The sequence below is a fragment of the Dipteris shenzhenensis genome, chromosome 27 (assembly GCF_047967505.1).
Source record: "Dipteris shenzhenensis isolate YYH24624 ecotype China chromosome 27, Dip_SZ_1.0, whole genome shotgun sequence".
In the NCBI taxonomy this organism is placed as follows: domain Eukaryota; kingdom Viridiplantae; phylum Streptophyta; class Polypodiopsida; order Gleicheniales; family Dipteridaceae; genus Dipteris; species Dipteris shenzhenensis.
The window spans coordinates 9,328,592-9,347,121 of record NC_141622.1 but is presented as its reverse complement, the minus strand read 5'-3'; positions in this window follow the sequence as shown (position 1 = coordinate 9,347,121).

The window sequence follows — 18,530 nt, the reverse complement described above, 5'->3', positions numbered from 1 at the left end:
CTAACATCCCCTCTCATTGGCACAATGTTGACCTACGCTCAAGTGTCAATGAGATTCTCCATATGTTCTCGAGGCAAATATTTCGGGAAAATGTATGTAGCATTTTTCTTAGCTTGTCCTCCATAAGCCCTTGATGAAGTGGTAATGAACGTCGATGCATTTCATGTAGTGTGGCACATTGGTTCTTATGATAGTTATGTAGCTTTGATTATTGCAATAGATCTCCCGCACTTCATCACTTTAGAAGACCTTCATGTTTTCTAGCATTCAGTTGAGCCATAAAGACTCCCATGATGCCATACACACTAATTGGTACTCCAACTCCACTTAGGACAAAGCCACCGTGGTTTACTTCTTGTTGAGCCATGAGATAGCCTCATGATGCCATACACACTAAATTGGTACTCTTGACTTCATCAAGGAAAAAGCCACTATGGGTTACTTCTTTTTGAGCCATGAGATAGGAGCAACTCTTAGCATGAACCAATATCCAAAAATGGATCACTATGTTGACATCTCCAACCCAATTTGAATCACAATCCTACCCGAAGTTGATCCACTTTGTAGGTGGTTCCATATCCTATGGTACCTTGCAAGTACGGGAGCACAAGAAGGCATGCCTTCTAATGTGTCACCCTTGGCATAGATGTAAATCGATAGAGCAACGCGATTGAGAAGGCAATGTTAGGACCAACTGTTGAGCCAAATATAGTAGACTCCCAACTAGTTATTGATAAGGAGTTGAGGCTATCGATTGAGTAAAATCTTCGGTGCTTAATGGGTCGAACCTACCAACTGAGTAACATCTTTGATGCTCCACTTTGCCTCGGCTTCCATTAGAGCGATTTGGTGCCTCAAATTTCTTCATTAAAATTGCTTCAATATCTCTATGTAGTATTTCTCTTTGTGAGATGAGTGTGCTACACTACTCTCCTACCAAATCTTAATGCTGAGAAAGTAAAAAAGAAGGTTGCGGCCAATCAGCTCAAGCTCGTCTTTAATATAGTCCACTTCTTCAATCTTCTCTTCACGATCCCCATCACGATCAAATCATAACATATATAATCACAATCAATTCAATGGAGATATAGGTTTCCGTCTGATGCACTCTTCATTAGATCAATTCTTCTAGAGTAATCATCAATTCCTCTGTTGGGATCAAATATTTATGAGACCTAGTTTTGATGTGTTGATCAAGCCCTAAGCTACCATTTGGAAATGTTTGGATGCATATATACTCTCTTAAAAACCACAGGTTTACCAAACGTTGGCAATTTGAATATTGGCAACATCTTCCTAATGGTGGCTTGGGCATCTTCGTGCCATGTTTAGATGAGGCAGCCAAAGATATTAGATATGCCCCTGACTAGACCAACATACCTAACACCTTCATGTCCAATTGGTGCTTGGGCAGCACCTGAGAGGGGTGTGGTGCCAGACACTACAAATCACTCCATGCCCCTTTTGTGGTAGTGGCCACACTGCCCCATCTGAACCTACGCTAAGGCAAATTGGCTAGCCAATTGGGATTAACCATGCGGATTCACCTCTATAAACAACGTTAAGGAATTAAAAGTTAATCTCATCATTGCTCTCTCACTCCCTTCCCTTTACAAATGTGCTTAAGACACTTTTCATCACAATAATTCTTAGGTCTTTACCCTTTTCACAATATGTGTCAATAAAGCAAAGCACACAGAACAAGCGGTTGCTATTGCTATAGTTTTCCTATAATCATAAAGACCATTCATCCTCACATGTCCACTTACATTAACTATGAATGTTTTAAATTAGATTATGATTATAGACCTACTAATCCAATTGCAACTAGACCCCTCAACAGTTGTCCAATGCCATGGACTATATGATCCAAACACTCACTTAGCTATGGACAGAGCTCAAGCTTATGCAAATGAGATAGAGCTAAGAAAATGAGAAATCACAAGACGTTTTCCTCAAGATTCTTCCTTATAGAGTCCTTGTTAAAGATTTGTCCTCACACACAATCAATGATGCAATGTGTTCACACCCAATCTTATGAGGCATGTTAATTTCAAGAAATATTAGCCAAGTGGAATTTACCAAAAGACTACAAGGTGCATCCAATGTTCCATGTTTTCTCAATTAGGCAAGATTTACAAATAGAGTCACTAATTGAGGTAAATGTCATGTTGAAAAAGAAAGGAATGGTGCTAAGTGCAAATTGGCTATAATATCTATAATATCTTTGTGGCTTGTCCTGTGGCCAAAAGGATTTGGAAAATAGTCCAATTGGAGATAGGTGAGCCAGTGAATTGGAAGGCCATCTTACTTGGAGACTCTGCTAGGACAAAACAGGACACTTGGTCACCCCTGAGAGCACATGCACTTTGGTTCATATGGGTAACGAGGAATAATCTTCAGTTTAATCAAATTATTTTGCAAGCTGACTTACTGTTTGTTAACTGGCTGAGTAGGACCATAAGAAAATCATAGAAATGATTCACAATTTCAAAGCAGAGGCTGCCCTTTTCAATGATGGACTTACAAGAACACACTCAAAGCTGCTTTGGGATTGATAATTCCACGCCCTTTGTAGTCCCTGCTGAGATCACTGAGTTTCTTAAATAGGTACCCTCCACAACTGTCAAGAAGGAACCATACTCACCTTGTGAAGCCCAGACAGATGGCACTGACAGCTCTGGGGACTCAGAGAGTTTCAATTACTCTAATTACTTCAATGATGACAATATAGATGACACTGATGACTCCTATGTCCCCCTCTTTCGACTCTGCTGCTGCTACTGTTTTTTACTTCAAAATTATTGCTCAGAAATGTTTTGATGAAACTCTCCCCATGGGGGCTGGTTGTTCTTTACCCAAGAACATGTAAATATTTATGTTGATGATGATGATATTCTAATATAATACAAACTTTTTCTTCCCAAAAATTTATTTTATATATATATATATATATATAGGAGAAATGTAAGCTAAAAACATGGAGATTGCCTACAATGCTATGAGCATAGCATAGACTGCTCTATCAAAGAACCCCTTACCAAATGGGAAGGGCATTTCCAATATTTGCCATTATGAGGGTTGATTTTATTCAGGGAAACATGCATTACATTCCAAAATCTAGTGAATCATTGATGAAATATTTATAGACTACATAGAGTAGTTTATTATAACTTAAAAGCATATATATTACATGGTTTGTGTGAGAGCTAATATTGATTCCTAATTTTTATTTTTTTAAAGGTTATAATGTTAACCAATGGTTGTTCAAGTATTGCCATGGTTTACCATGGGGACATAAGTAGGTTAGGCTCACACAAGTAGGTTAGACTTCACACAAGATATAACAAACATTGGTAGTGCTCAAGGGGCTAGTTCTAAGGTCGCAATTAAAGTTGTCATGTTTATCTATAAGCCCTAAAAGGATATACTATAGCTTTCTTTGCAAAACATAGCTCATTGCCTTGGCTACCTTGACTGGAGGTGCCAAAAAGACAAGTGTAGTGGACTATATGACTGGAAAGGCTCAACCACAATGGGTTGGGCCCTCTACCACCACATCCCTTTAATCAAAGTAATGCAAAGCTTCAAATGTAGCCACTTAAATAGCGGTATGCACTTTGTGAGTGGGGTAGCATGCTTAGCCAAGACCCTGTCTCCATACAGAGGCTTTGGGACTACAAGTCTGATTCGTAGTGCATTGTGGATAGGTACAATTGCATGAGACTTCTACTTGACACAATTGAGGACAATTAGGTAGATTAGTTCTTCAACCCCATTGTTATTAAATCGGAGTGCAAGGGAGAGAGAGGCAAAATAGTGGAAGCTCTAAGAGAAGTGCTCACACTAAGAAACATGAGTGAGAGAGACAAGAGAGCACGAGAGCTATCCACCAACTTCAAGATTGAATTTCACTTCCACACCACACATTTCACCCATGTGTGTTCTGATATAAAAATATGGATTGGGTCCTCATCCCCAAATCCACACGCCCACACCTCATTGGCTCCTCACATATTTAACCAAAATACCACTCACCCATGCACTCCTCTTGCTTCAATTACATGGAGATATTCTACCATTCCGTCTCAATTCCAACCTATGGCACACGTGCACTTATCTTCAATGATTACAAGGTTACATTGCATGTATGGCATATATGTGTTCAAGTACCAATGTTATAAACATTATTCAGTTTCCATGTAGAGAAGTTCATGTGTGCATTTTGGGGGAAAAAAACATAGGGGGTTTAATCCCCTATTGCTACATAATTATTCCTCTTCTAATTAGGAATTCCAATTCTTTCTTCTTCTCTTGAACATCCAGATCGAAAAACTTCTCCCAAGAGAATAAATATCAATAAACTCGTTCTTCAAGAGATATAAAAAAAGAGTTGCCATGCTTGAAAAATGTTTTCCGATAAAATTTCTTACACCATTGGAAGCACAAAAATGGAAGAACATACTACCAAAAAATAGCACCAAAAATATATCTCACATTTCAACAAGACTAGTGGCATGCAACTATTCCCTTGAAGTGATTAACCAAGGCTACAAAAGGCAGAATTAAAAGAGTCAACCTCAAAGTTGACCAGCCCAATGAAGGAATTTGCCATGTGTCAATAGTTGGTGCAGCATCACAAACTTTGCCAAAAACGATTTGGAAAGGGACTTCTATGTAGCAACGTCATCGTTTAACCATCTGCCAACTGCTTGATGTAGAAGCTTAACACATCGCTATAGCAATACACAACAATATAACACAAATTTTCAATGTTATTCCTTTGAAAAACACAAAAGTAATAGCAAGGAATCCTTCAAAAAAGGTGACAACACCCGTAATAATAAACTCCTTGAAATAGTCATAGCTTTTTACGGCAAGCAGCCTAGGGAGAAGTTTAGTGTTCTTGAGCACTCGTTGAGCCACGTGTATAAATTTTGGCCCTTGATTCGAGATTCATCTAAAGGCGTAAACCAGGCATTCCAAATTTGACCCAAAAGCATGCCGTTCTCTCAAAAAACAATGTGTATTTGCTTTTGAAAATCATAAGTTCTTAAGTGAGTTCTCCTTGAAAATCATAAGTTCTTAGATGAGTTCTCCTCTATCAGATTTAAGAAAGAGTGAATGTTGATTGTGTTCCGACTTGTCATGGAAGCTCTGTAAGATCATCTTGTAGATGCTGTGGGTGACAAAGCTCCAGCCACAAGCACCATCCAAGCTGTTGCCTTCTCTACTAAGGTTCTTTTGTCTTTTCTAAGCTAGAATTGGCTCTCATATGCACTTCTCTTTATATGGTGTCCTAATGTCACTGAGTTTGAGCAACTACCTGCTCTTAATACAGTTTGTGTATTGGTTTCCAATGGGCTTCAAGTGTGGAATCAACTACCGACCACCGATGGTTGTAGAGCCCATCTCCTCCAGAATGGAGAAATGATATAGAGTTTGTCATAACCTCCCCAAGTGAACTCTCGGTTCAATAATGCGTCCACGAGATTTTGGAGATTGAATGTGCATGCAATCCTATCACTTCGATGCAAATCATATTGTGAGCGTATCACATTATACATTCTTTTGATTGAATCCTTCTCGCCATTGTTGACTTCCTCTAGTTTATGACTCGCCTTTTCTTAAAGTGTGGCCAGCTCCCTTTGCAGATGGATTAGTCTACAGACCGGGGACCCAAACATGAGAGCTGATTTGTGCGACACTACTTTACCCCCTGGCTGTGCTCCCAGTTTCATCTTGAAGGCATGAGAATTTATACTGACTAGTGGATTAGCTGCTTCAAAAATGATGACAAGAATTGGACCTTTGGATTGCAGCTTATCAAAAAGCCCTTTGGATTCCGCAAAGCCCAGCCTGCTCATGAGATCTATGTTTCATGCAGTCAAGGACATGTGAGTCCTTAGTGTGATCAAAGAGGGGCTCTTAAGTGATACTCCCCACCTCTACCACTGTTAAACCAAAGAGTAAGAAAAAGCTCCAACAGGAAGGCCCAATGTGGGACCCCTAGGGGTTGGAGAGCTTCTTTGGCTTTTCTCTGAAAGAAGATGAAAGAATTCCTAAGTGGGTAGGTGTCCTAAGACCCCTCCTCCTGAATATATATGTCAATCAGCTAGACCAATGGATGAACAAAAAGGTGGAGTTTCTCAAGCCTAGCAATTTTGATACAGATTACAGTGGAGAGCTACATAGGTATGACAACTCAAGAATATCAATCAACTAATAACTAATTTGCAAAACTTTCAAGCTCACGAGATGCTAATTCTTGAATTATGATTTTCAGGGTACTATGTGCCACAAGATGTGTTCAATCCAGCAATCAACATTGAAGGATTCATGGGTAAGATCTATATACTTTTTCGAGAGTTATATCATAGGCAGAACCTAGAGAGATAATAAGTCAACTTCTCTAGAATTATTTGGACAGAGGAGTTCCTGATTTCTCATCCCATCCACTTTGCCATCCACTTTGCATAGGATAAGTTAGGTGATTGTTAAAACTGGCATTAGTTTGAATTACTTGGGTAGAGCTACTTGAGGCTTATAACATTTGGGCATCATCATCGGAATAAACAATGCTAGATGTCTTACTTGATGCATCAAAGAGTTTCTTGAATAGCTTTACGCAAGGGGAAGCAATCCTTTGTAGACCTTGGCGCTTTCCATTTTGCGAGACAATAGTGAGACTGTAGGAGAGGAGTCAGGCCCTTCCGCATAGACAAAACCATTTGTGTGCACTCTGCCAAACGCCAGGAGATATGCATCAACAACAATACTTCCAAAAGACAACAATAAATTGGCCTCGAAAAGGGCTCGCTCTAACCAAGTCTTTTTAAAACTTTGATAGCATTGACACCAATTTTATGACAATCACTAGGTAACGAGACTACTACATCAAACTGTGGAGTTTGAGAACTACAAGGAAAAGATTGCCAAGCAGCTCACAAAATCTGACATTGACACCAATTTTATGACAATCACTAGGTAACGAGACTACTACATCAAAACTCCATGATTGCATAATCAAATGTAATGCAAGGAGGAGTAATGCAATCAGTTTGGGGGACTTATAAACCCTGTGGCAACAATGGTCAGAAGCACACTCCAGAGCAACTAAGATAAGCTCATTGTATGCATGGAGTTGCAACAAAGTTTTGCTTCTAATATCTTGATCTTGAAGATAGATTTGGTAGATCTATGAAGATAGGGATTGCCCAAGTACTCTTTAGAAAAGATCTAGACATACTTGCAAAATCATGTTCTAGAGAGAAATGTAAAGCCTAAGCGGCAGACGTTATGGAAAGAAGATAAATGTGCATACTCTCACACACATGTGACACAGAGTATGCGGGATAAAAGAATGAGGACAATGTGTCATTCCAAACATGAATATGCATAATGATCAAGAGACACTTTGTCCCATGGATATACAACATATGTGGTTGCAACTGCTGACTAAAGAGTTATAGCCACTTGTGCCCCTTGGAAATCTGTGCTAACCCATATTAGGCTATTAATATCTTAACACATGGCACTCGCTGTGGACTGTGAGAATCCACACTAACAACTGAGCTTGATAGAAGTCAGATTAGTGCGATGCAAAGTGCACAACAATCATTTTGGGCTATGCCAACTTGTGCAAGTAGACATTTGCTTAATCCATAGACCACATCTTGATCCATCTCCAAATAAGAAAGTACGCTCATTTTATTAGGGGAAAAAAAAAGTACGTTTGTTCTGATAATTCATTAGGATCGGCAATCTCTCATCCCGATAGCTCACCGTGGCCAACAAAATGGCAGTTGTACTATCTTCGCTTAAAGGCCTGACATTTTGGGCTTCTTCTTCTTCTCTCAGCAACGCATCTATCGCAGACTCAAAGAAACATCATTGGTATCGCTCGATTCTGCACCCTCATAACCCCATGCACCTACTCATTAATTGTGTTGTTGCTGGTGTTGCCCTCGAATGTGCATCTCTTCCATGTCCACCAACCACTACATCTGGTTCCTTTGCATTGGGTCAATTTGAGCCGGAAAAGTCCATTGCTCATGTGGAAGCTACTCCCAAATGACTGCTCTAGATGGAAGATAGAGATTCTATCTTTCTTGAAGTGATGCCGGGCACTCGAATTCCTATGGCCAAAGAGAGGGTACATCTCGAAGTGCAAGAAATGGTATGTGCCGCTCTACATAGTGCACGTCCAAAAATCGATCAGCATCCTTCCACCAAGGAGGTCAAGGTGGTAGGGTAAGTGAAAACGAGTGTGCAGTGCATGGGATCCTAACTCTGCAGGGGCATTGTAGCAGGCTTTCCATGATTCCACAAACTCATCTATTGCCTTGCCTTTGTCTGTAGTGTGGCCATCGCTCACTATGGTGACCTGCTAAAACACGATGACGATAGGAGTCAGACGCATTCTGGTTGTCTTAAAAAATGGTATGCATCGGCACCGGAGAACCTACCTGCAACATCACCTGTGTCTATGAGAGGAGGTCTCATAAATATGCTCCGACATGTATAAACCATTGTACGTTGACACTGTGCGATTTGGATGTCACGCTCTCATCAGATCTCATCCTGGAGTGTGACCAGCAAGTTGTACATCTACTCCATGTTCATGGCCACTGTCTCGGGAACTGTTGCTAGTGTATCCGACCATTGTTTGTTGTGCAACTCCACAAAACTACTTCGGAGGCTCTCTTCATGTAGAGTGCCCAGATACTGCTCCGCATTCAAAACCTGCTCTTCAAGTGTGCGGAGTCGAGCTTCATTCTATTGGAACTGTGCTAGTTGTTGCCGGAGTGTTGCATTCTACGTTCACAAATTCTCATTTTCTCTCTACAACTCTTCCAGTTGCGCTTCGTCGACCTGATGAGGTGTCCATTGCCATGACATCTTAGCATCCACACCCCTCCAACTGGGCAGGCGGTGATGCTAGTCGTGAGGTTTGTGGAGCCGTTGGCAATGGATGGATGCCGGTAGTGACAAACAATGCTCCTTGGTTGGCATTGAGGGAGGTGATTGGGTGCCCTGTGACTTGTTGTCTAAGTGTTGCCACAAAGATCTAGCATTCAAGGATTTGTCTAACAGACCCTTTTTAATATTCTGATACAGAAATATAAGAGCTTGATTTACAAGACTATGGCAAATGGTACTTGTCATGGTAGAAGGCTTACTGTCTCATTTTATTGGAGATGGACATTGATATTCCATATTTTGTGCAAGACACACCAACAATCTTTTTAATTAAAGAGCTATTGATGTCAAAGAGATTATGGATGCCAACAACTATATGAAGAATCGACTCTGTAGCACCCACAATCAAAGCCAGGGGTGGAAGCCCATAAAAGGAAGGAGGAGAGGGAAGGACCATCGGTAGGATTCAAGAGTTCTATGCCAAAACCAAGTGTCCAAGGACCCAAAATGGAATAGAGGGTGACTAGACTGAATATGGTTGTATATCAATAGGAACCAGAACCAAACACCCCTTTAGAAATTGAAGAGGCATTAGCGAAAGATGTCAAAGATCAAGAATGAGGTTAGCTTGTATTGGATGAAGTAATGTCACAACCTCCACCCCCTATCATTATTAATCAATAAAGAATGCTTTTCTTTTAAGACATACAATTCTTGACACAATTGTGTGAAGATGAGGCTCTATCCGCACTTTATTATTGGGAATTAAGCAATTCCCTAGGCATTGTAGATGGAGTGCCTAGTAGCACAGATCTGGCAAAGGTGGAATATTTGGAGAGTGCACTCCATGCAACTTGGGAAGAGATGATGGATGTTGAAAAAAGCTACATCACAAAAGAAGAATATCAGAGAGCCCAAGATGTGGTGGTGGAGATAAGTTGAGCGGTAAAATGACGTAGAGGAGAATCATCGAGAGGCTTCTTTGTCTAGTGGACTTTTGACAATTGATTAAACGAATAGCTCTATTGACCTTCATACGAAAGGCCTTGAGTAGGCGGATGCACAAGTACTAGTATGTATAATTTAATATATGTTTTAGTTTTCAATTTCAATTCATAGTTAAAAATGATCTAATCTATATGTTTTGTTGGATTTCTTAGGCTGCAATCGAGGTCCACAATTTTGGAATGCATTAGTTTGCACCCCATGGAAAAGGGGAACTAATAAAGTGTAGGGCACTATCAAAATTGGCATCCTTTACACCATTATCACATGTAAATAAAGAAATTTTGTTGCATCAAGAAGTAGCACTTGGATGTGTTTGGCGAAAGGTCTCTGGAAGGATCTTCACACTTGTGTAAGTTGGTGCATTAATTGATGTTGTAGATGCTCTAGTACTCACTCAAGGATTTGCAAATCCAATGATCTTACCAGCTCATGTGGTCAGCCTAGTTGCATTCTTATCCACAAAAGTAAAAATGCATATTGCAACCTTACTAAGAGGGAATCCCATCCTTTGAAGAGATCTCTCAATTTGGATGAATGGACAGATGGTCACTCTCAAAGAGCTACCCACCACATGGAAGCAGAACCCCATGCAAAGAGCTAATTCTTCTCAAGAAACCGGTCAATCAGTTAGGCCAATACTTTGAAATTGATGACACCAATGTTGTACTCCTGATCACCTACCAGAACAAGGGTGCCACAACATTCCTGGACAAAGGTGTAGGAGTGAGCATACTCATCAAACAGTGTAGGGCTAAGTGGGGATGGCGCTCAAAATGGAGAGTACCAATCTGGAAGTCAAGCTGGCTGATGGAACGACTGCCCAACTGATGGTAGTGTTGAGGGACATTAAGATCAATACCTTCAGGCTCACTTACTAGGTATGGTTCATTCTTATGGATTTCCATGACTAGTTACAATAAAGGCTATTTGTGCGTAGATAGGACTATTTCATGGATTGATCCTTTAATAGAATCTATATATCCAAAAATGAGAAAATCATGAGGGTCAACCTTTAGATCTGGGAGGCCCACCCCATGACTGGTAATCTATTTGTAGCTAAGTCTGACACAATGAAGGGGACTGTCTCCATAAATGTGTTCCAAGGTTGCAATGAGAAGGATGCAAGAGAAGACCAAGATGACCACTGGTATGCTCCATTGCTAGAGCTCGAGTTCTCTCATAATTGGATGCACATCCTAGCGAGCATAGATGCAGGCAAGAAGACATGAACACAAATGGTGGCATATGACTCGAAGGTGCCTGGGGCTATAGTCCCTCTAAATATGATTAATGTCTTATGGGCACCTAAAGAAGGAAAGGGGATAAGGAGGGTCAAGGCTAGCCTCCATTGGTTGAGGTACATCAGTGATGTCACAGTGTGGCACAAATTCTCCTCCAATTGGGGAGCTAGATTAGATAGGATAAAGGCCCCCTTAGGGTCCTTAAAGGCAAAAGAATCCCCTCACCAATGGCTAAGTCCCCCTTAGAAGCTAAAAAACTACATAGGGACAAGGCCCAGGGCCCAAAACAAGAAGACTTGTCCTAAGGAGAAACAATCCAAACCGAAAGGCTTGGAGACGATGAAAAAGAAGAGACTAACCGATGCCAGGTTCCCAAAGCACTTTAAATCCTATATGGTCCAAGACCGCAATGTACTTCTCGAGCAAGTGAAGAGGACTACCAAAGGAAACCTATATGGTTATGATGGTCAGTTAAAGGAGTAGTCCTTGCTTCAGAGGATGAAGACCCTAGACCTGGTCATATAGCTGATAACCTCAATCAGACAAGAAAAAGCCTTGATTGCCCTCCTATGAGAATATGAGGATTGCTTCACTTAGAAATATACTGACATGAAGGGTGTGTTGCCCAAGGTCATTCAACATACCATCCCAATGATGGATGACATCAGACCGATTAGGAAAAGGCCCTACTCTAGGAATCCCAAATACATGATGATTATAAGAGAGAAAGTACAAATACTTATCGATGTGGGATTCATCTATGAGATCAAACATACAAAGTGGGTATCTCCCATCATCATTGTTTTAAAAAATAATGGAAAATTTTAAGTATGTGCCAATCTAAAAAAGGTTAAAGCTACTATGCATAAGGACCATTATCCCTACCGCTGCCCTTTACATAGCATGTGCTAGAGAGAGTCATAGGAAAAGAAGCCTATAGCTTTCTTGATGGATTCTCTAGGTACAACCAAGTTTCCATAGCACCGGCAGATCAGCATAAAAGAATGGGGAGTTTTGTGCTTCCAGAGTGATGCTCTTTGGGCTCACTAATTCTCTCACCACATTCCAAAAGCTAATGATCACAGCCTTCAAGGAGTATTTAAGAGATTTCCTAGAGGTGTCCTTGGATGGCTTGTGCATACAGGGATGACCACCTCAAATACCTTAGACTAGTCTTTGAGAGGTGTCCCCTCTATAGAATTTTTGAACCCTCTTAAGTGCCAGTTCTAGGTTAAACGTGGAAAGGGAAGGCCTCGCGATGATCTATGCAGTTGAGAAATTCCATCACTATTTGTTGGCAAACAAGTTTGTGTTCTTTGTGGACCACTAGGTGCTCCTTTATCTAGTAAAGCAACCCTGCATGACCGGATGCATAACACAGTGGATTTTCATCCTATTAGATTTTGATTTCACAGTGGCAGTCTACAAAGGATGGACACACTTCATGGTAGACCATATGTCTTGGATTCCCAATGGAGAGCCCGCAACTGAGGTTGACGATGATCTCCCTGATGCCCTTCTATTCCTTGTAGACCTAATATCGGAATGGACCCAAGAAGTTGGACAATTTGTGGCCAATGGGTTTTTGAAGAACAAGGACCTTAATAAAGCTAGGGCCCAAAAACTCATCAAGGATGCAATAACTTACAAATTAATAGTCGGCCAATTATACCGAATGGATGAGAATGGCATACTTTGCCGCTACATCATGAGGAAAAATTGGTCAAGGTTTTGGAAGAAGCCCATTTGAGACACTTTGCAAAAGAGCTCCCAGCCTGCAAGGTGCTACAAGTAGGACTATGGTGGCCCACTCTCTTTGCAGATGTAGCCGAATTTGCCAAGCCTTGTGACCCCTACCAATGAACTTCCATACCTCATAAGAAATATTATATGCCTCTTGCAGGGGTTCTCATAGAAAAACCTTTGAGAAATCAGCATTGATTTCATAGGACCTATTAGTCTAGTGGCAAAAGGGACACAAGCTCGATACATCATCGTGGCTACCGACTAGTTCACTATGTAGGCAAAAGCAAGGGCTTACAAAAAGGTCGTTGCACAAGAGACAACCAAATTCCTCTTTGAGAACTTTATATCATGCTTCGGCCTTCCTCTAGAAATTTGAGCGATAGAGGAACCCACTTTATCAATGAAACAATTTGCATCCTAATGACTAAGTTCCCAATTGTTCATAGAATATCCACTCCATACTACCCTCAAGTGAACGGCCAAGCTGAGAGCTCTAATAAAACTCTATGCTTAATAATGTCTTGCATGGTAGAGGCTAGCCGAGTGACTGGGAGTACAAACTCACCGCTCGCCGCACTATGGGTACCGCACCGCATATAAACTCTTTAGCCTTGTGTTTGAGGTAGAAGCAATAATGCCCATGGAGTTTATAGTGCCAAGCATAAGGGTGGCAATCCAAGATAGACTATCAGAAGAGGCCATTCCTAAGAGATTGATTGAGCTTGAGAAGCTCGACAAAACAAGGCTAAGAGTGGCGTGGTATGCTAAAAATGATGGTTTCAACCCAAAAAATAAGGATCTTAGTGAAGGTGAACTTGCATTATTGTATAGGATGAGTAAGACTAAGCATAAGCTTAAATATCACATAATGAGTCCATATTGGCTTATGGAAATCACGCCATAAGGGCAATCCTTGATGGAGTTAAAATTGATGGCTTCATTAACGAGAGTAAACTCAAGCGCTACTATGGCCCCTTGACTCTCCAAACCCTACAAGCCATCCATAGAGAGAAGGAACTCAAAAACGAGGTTCCTTGCATGAAAAGGCAGGCAATAGAAGAGGCCTAAGCCCTCCAAGCCAAAAGGAAAAATTAGGGTTCATAAGATTTGCAAGGCAACAATAGAAGGGCTAGACCCTCTTGAGAACCTAACTATTACCCCTACTAGATTGCCATTGGACTTTCAGATGTGCAAGGAGATGTTTTTCTCTAATGAAGACTTCGTGGACCCTGGGGCAAGCCATAACCTAATCTCCCAAGAGGTATGTCACCAATTATTATTATAAGAGGTAACCCTTGAGCCCACCCTTGTCATTGTATGAGTGGTAAATGGTCAAAGCACACTGACAATGGGGTATGTCAAAGCACACTGACAATGGGGTATGTGGACGTACAAATTTAGGTAAATAGCCATAATGTGGCGAGCAAATTCTATGTGATGCCCACAAGTGCCATGGATGAACAGGTAATCCTTGGTAGGACCTGGTGTTGGGCTGTCAATTGTTAAATTGACTGGTGAGAACAAACAACAACCTTGATAAGCAGTGGTTGCACCTCTTGTCGGTTTGGGAGTTTTAGGGTCAAAGATTTCCCCAACATACAAGTCCAATAAAGCACCCACATAGGTTTGCAAGTAAAGCAAAAACCCACCCAACAAGGTTGAGGCTTCATCATCCACTCTCGCCATGATGTTAATCCAAGTGGAAAATCCTACACCGTGATTATACTTCCATCCTTCAAGAATGACACCACCAAGGCACCCAAAGGAAATACAAGGACACCACTAACCATTGTACCCACAACATCAATGGTCCAAGCCTCTGCCTCTTCGAGTTACCACCACAACCAGCAAGAGATGGGACACCGTTGGCTTCCCAAGGGTATTCTCCAAGCCAATGCTATCCAAAACTTAGAAAGAGAGCCTCAACATATGGCCTCACTCCCACCCTTACTTTCCACAACAAATTTGGCTCAAGCTCCCAAACGAAGGAAACCCCAAAAAGAGGATGTGGAATGAATTCCAAGAAGCAAAGGATTTGCCTCAGGTGGATCCCTAAGCAGATATTAAAAGCTCAAGGCTACTACAAGGGTAATGCATACACTTGGATACCTAGGTACTATCACACAACTACTCTGCACTCCATCGACCCCCACAGAGACACAAGGCAAGCTCCAACTTCATCAAGCAGCACGGTGGAAATAGCCCCACAAGAACCTTGCCTATCGAAGGAAAGAACTACTAAAACAAAGTCATAAGTGACCCATTTATACCCTCAAATCCTTATGTTACAAGGGAGAACGTCATTAACAACCATGGCAGTAGTCACACAAGAACCTACTCCTAAAAGGGGGGTAGAGACATAAGAACCTACTGCATCAAGAGGCAAATTAGGAGCCAAAGAAATTTGTGAACCCCAATGGGTTCCCAAGGGCAAACCTTTCCCCTTTGCTTCTACTTCTACATCAACATCAAGCTCAGTAGCACCACAAGAACTTGCTCCTAAAAAAAGAGTCGTGTCACAAGAACCTATCGTTGTTTGCTCCTACTCTAAAGATACTGGCCTCCAAGATAGCCATCTACACAAGGGACGAACAAGATTGAGTTGAGCCACCTTAGAAGGAGGCAAGGTACCCCAAGCACCCACAAGCCTAATTTTATATATGAAATCATGGGGTCTAGGTGAAGATAGAAGGTCCATGGAATAGGTGAAAACATGAAGTCAATGCGATAGAGTGCTGGCTCTTAGGTGAAAATAGCATCCACAGCTGGTCATAGGTCAACTCGAGCACTGCAAGCCCAAGGTAAGTGGATTAGCACCTCACAAGTCAACTTAGGTGACTAGAGTTTGGGATTATGCACAAGTTTAAGTTCTAGGGTTATCAGCACACAAGCCCATAGGTGAAGTCTAGGAAGGTTAGCATGTCAATCAAAACCTAAAACTCACTACATTAAGACTAATGCAATGACCTTGAACATGCCTTGAACTCGTTACTTTACGGTCAATGCAGCAACTCTTGACCCGCTGCTTTATGCCTAACATGGTGATACTTAATGCCATGACTTCCTAACTCATCGACCCTACTAACGCGATGGCAGAGCGATACAGGCAATGCATCAACTATGAACTCACTACACTATAACATGACCTGTTGTGCTAATAACATTGTCCTGCTATGCCATAATGCCATCCGCTACGTTATGGGATACACTGACCCATTGTGTTACCAAATTTTCTATATAAGAAGGTAGTACATTTTGCAGTTGTTGCTTAAGCAGTTGTAACAAGTTGCTAGCAAAATTTTCATAGAATTCCCACATCATTGATCTATCTTCCAAACCACCTCCTTGCTACCCTATTCTATGTCAGACAACTCCACACACTCCATGGGGGTAGATGATCTTTACTCCACTGACAAAAGAGTGTGGGTGGGTGGAGCCATCATTTGTACTACATCAGTATTGAAGGAAAATTTTGTACTACATCAGTACTCTCTATTCTTTGTTCAGTTTCTGTTCCACTGAGCCATGTAATTTAACATGGTATTAGAGCCCAGGTGGCTCTAAGGATCGAAGAATAGAAGAGAGGTGAGGCTTCAACAACATATGGAGTGATGGCAATAGGAAGCGACTCAATAGGAAGCGGCTCGAGTTCAACAACTGCTGCTATACCAACAATCCAGGCGTTGAGGATTTGCCCACAAGCCTTCACTGAAGGCAAGCTAGATGGTACGAACTACACTCTGTGGAAGTTTAAAATTACTGCTAGTGTGGATTCATACGAGCTTCTAGAGACAGTACTAGGGACTGACCCAGAACCATAAGGAACCCCCGACCCAGCAAATCCAGGGAGTACGATACCTCCTAATGCCAACCTTCTACGAGCTTGGAAATGCAGGAACGCAGATGCCCTGTGTGCCCTAGTTACAAGTACTACTGATAGTGTTTTGACCTTGATTCAGCATACATCTAAGGCAATTGTGGCCTGGAACATATTGAAGAGTCAATATGAGACACGAAATCAGATAAGGATCCAGAACCTGGAGAATATGCTCACAATAGTTGAGAAGTTTAATGAAGGAGAGACAATGGAAGGATTCATAACCTGAATCAAAATTCTGCATGACCAGATGGCTGGTGTTGGGATACAAAAGACTAGTGAAGATCTAGCTCGGTAGTGTCTTCGAATATGTCCACCAAGGTCTGATGGACTGGTAACAGCGCTTAACACTCAGGTGAGACCCCAACCATTGTCATTTGAGGAGTTATGTGCTTTACTTATGGAGGAGGAATTGAGGCTTAAAGCTCGAGATGGAGGCGGCAATGGGGATGATGCATTCTCTGCCATTGCGAAGGCAAAGGTGGTTCCTCCACCAAAGGTGAGTCCTCTACTAGTGGTGACAAAAAGAAGAAGGGCGGCAAGAAGAAGTTTCAGGGAGAATGCTTCTAGTACAAGAAAAAGGGCCATGTGATTGAAGATTGCCGGGTCAAGAAAGTAGATGAAAAGAATGGTACCCTAAAGAAGAGAGATAAGGGGAAAGAGACAACTAACATAGCGAAAGTAGAGTTGGATCTATTTTTGGCCATTGAGGAAGAGTGTCCCTCAGTTCAAGAAGCATCAACCACTGATTCATGGGTGTTGGATAGTGGTGCCTCCCATCACATGACCTACAAGAAGGTTCTATATTGTTCCATGTAGCCTCTACAGGAACCCATCACCATGATGGTTGGAAATAACACAAAATGCCTTGTTGAGGGTATAGGTACGGTTTCATTTGTTTCTTCTATAAATGGAGATGTTAAGAAACTATCTAATGTGCTGCATGTTCCACAAATCAAGAGAAATTTGCTATCAATTGCTTCCATAACTAACCTTGACCATGAGGTGAGCTTCAATAAGACAGGAGAAAAAATTCTAGATAATGCTGGCAATCTTGTTGGCACAAGAGTAAGGAGGAACAACCTATATGAGCTAAGTGCTCTTACAGCCACTACTGGAGTGGGCACAAGCAGACTTTGGCATGAAAGATTCGGCCACATCGGATTTGCAGTGCTGAAGGAGATGCAGAAGCAAGTTTGCTCACTTACCTGTAGTAGCAGAAATCAAAGAACCGTGTGAAGCTTGCATGATGGGCAAGCAACAAAGAAAGACATTACCACAAGAAAGCAAGAATAGAGCAAATGCTCCTCTAGAGTTGGTGCATGTTGAATTGTGCAGTTAGATGCCTACACAGGCCTTGGGGGGATCTTCCTATTTTTTATTGATTGTCGATGACTATAGTAGGAAGATGTGGGTGTACTTTCTTCACAAAAAGGCTCAAGCTTTTGGTAAATTGAAAGAATGGCTACAGCTTGTTGAAAATGAAACAAGGAGAAAAGTGAAGAAAATCAAATCGGATGGTGGTGGTGAGTTTTTTTCTAAAGAGTTTGGAGATTTTTGCAAGAGCAAAGGGATCAAGCAACAAACGATGACACCACATATGCCTCAGTAGAATTCGGTTGTTGAATGCTGAATGCAGACCACCATGGAGATGGGGAGGTGTATGTTGAAAGGTGTTGGATTGCCAAACCACTTTCGGGCTAAGGCTGCCAATACTGCAGTTTACATCCTTAATC